This window comes from Castanea sativa, chromosome 2 (genome assembly GCF_040712315.1).
Source record: "Castanea sativa cultivar Marrone di Chiusa Pesio chromosome 2, ASM4071231v1".
Lineage (NCBI taxonomy): Eukaryota > Viridiplantae > Streptophyta > Magnoliopsida > Fagales > Fagaceae > Castanea > Castanea sativa.
This window is the reverse complement of record NC_134014.1, coordinates 33,685,020-33,687,509: the sequence shown is the minus strand read 5'-3', so window position 1 is coordinate 33,687,509 and position 2,490 is coordinate 33,685,020.

Sequence of the window (2,490 nt, the reverse complement as noted above, 5' to 3'; positions counted from 1 at the left end):
CTTCAACTGTTTGGTCTCCCAATAGAAGCGGTGGTTCGGAACAAACAGCAGCATGGCTGGTTTCTAAAACCAGGATCACAAGTTAGTTCCATCTTTCATTTGTTATGCTTTCCCAATAAAGTTGCATCAAGTGAAGATGGTAAGAAGTGTTGGGGTATCCTACAAATTGTCTCCCATCCAACGCTTGTGATGACCTCCAGAGTACCAGCTCATCAGAAATTAGCCTTTGGCGTAGGTGAAGGGTTACCAAAGCCTCATCCCATGTTTCCGCCATCATGGGGTCCAAAGGTCATCATTGCTGGTACCACAAAACACACTTTCTGGAATTACTCCAACTTAAGATCAGTTTGAAGAATTTCAGAAAATATACTTCTGAAATTACTTCAACTTAATGTCCGTCAGTATGGTCCAGTCACACAGGCACATTCAATGACTTGCCGTCGGACATCATTCAGCATGCAGCCAGTCCCACATCCGAAGGTGTACGTCCCGAGAGACATCTACTCCAGAGAGTCCCCAACATGCAGGGTCAGGGCCATGGTGTCGTATGTCTCACCCATTCACTTCGCTTCATCACCATCTTCTTTCACCATCAACAACAACATGCCCAAAATACTCTTCTGAAATTACCTCAACTTAACCAGAGTGATGCGATAACGCAAGCACATTCGACCACACTCCCACATGTTCTCTCTGTAATCCGAAGTATACCCTTCAGCTATAACTTCACCAGAAATCCTTAAAAATAAGAGGCTAGCTCCAGAGCTCTGCATGCTGTATGCCAACATTCTCACCTCTTCTCCATCTTCAACACCCTGTGATCGCCACCAACAATCCAAAATACTCTTCTGAAATTACCTCAGCTTAACATCTACCGAAATGTTTCAATCTTGCAAGTACATCCAACTTCTTGCAAATAACTTTCAGCCCCACCAACCCACTCCAAGTACCATTGAATACTCTTCTGAAATTACTTTGACTTAACCTTTGCTCAGAAAGCTCGGTCACACGAGTACATTCAAATACGGGCAGACCCACTTCTCGGCCTCATCAAAACCTTTCATGTGGGTGGGTCTACTCTTCTGCAATTACTTCATCCTGCTAAAAGCTCCACCACCTTCAGCTATTTCACTAGAAGAGTCAAGTATAAAAAGGAATCCACTTTCTTTCAAGACTCATTCATTCACCACACTCTAAAAAAACTGTGTGCATGAACGAGTCTCGAGGGGGCATTTGTAGAGAGGGAAAATTCCCGACCTATCACAAGCTGACACATCATACTACCAAAGTCCACAAAATACAACCAATTACAAAGCGCCACGTACTGCTGCTAGGTTTTGCCATCGCTATTCAGAAACCAATAGAAATTTGCCAAGTGTCATTGAAATAAAGGCATGAAACTGCATCAGCAGGTGTAAGCAATGACACAAGCAGCTCCGCACATGTAAGCGATGACACAGGCAGCCTCGCACGTGTAAGCAGTGACACAAGCACTCAGCACGTGCAAGCGATGACACAGGCAGCCTCGCACGTGTAAGCAGTGACACAAGCACTCAGCACGTGTAAGCGATGACATAAGTGGACCAATCAAGCTGTGACAAGTGTCACCAATCAAACTCCGCAACGTGTCGCTCACCTACCCCTAAACTCCTATAAATAGAAGCCTTCCTAAGATATTTAGAAGAACACACAGACAGGACGGAGACAGAAGGAAGAAGATATCTTGAGTTCAGAAATCCAGAAGCTCTGCCGGAATCAAACCCCGAAGCCTCCAAGAACTTCAAGAACTTCAACCTCGAATACAAACAACATTCGAAGCAAAATCATCCAAACTACTCGTCCAGATCTCAAAGTCCACTGGAATCAAGCTTAAAAGCCTCCAGAAACCTCAACAAACCACAAATTGGTGAAGCTCTACGGATTCAAGCCTCCAAAGCCTCGAAGAACTTCCACCACAAACCTTCAAATACGAAGAACAATCAAAGAGGAATCATCCAAATCATATTCCTAAATCTCAAAGTTCACTGGAATCAAGCTCAAAAGCCTCCAGAAACCTCAACAAACCATAAATCAACGAAGCTCTACGGAATCAAGCCTCTAAAGCACCGAAGAACTTCCACCACAAACCTTCAAACACGAAGAACACACGAAGAACACGAAGAACACACGAAGAACACGAAGAACAAAGAATTTCTAACAAGCTCATAGCCAGAGATTCATTGTAATTCCGTTTCAAAGATCTTCGATCCATTCCTCAGCCAAATTGAAGAATATCTTATGTTCAAATCAAAATCACATTACCACAATTCCAATCAATAAATCTTTCAAGGAGATCGAATCAGAGGATCACTCTTTTGTAATTACAGAGAATTGTACCACACATTTATCAATACAAATTCGTATTTGTGAAACTATTTTATTTGTTTGATTTATTTCGAACTAAGAAAATTAGTCGTCTACAGTGTGTATGTGTGTTAAAATACATATTGC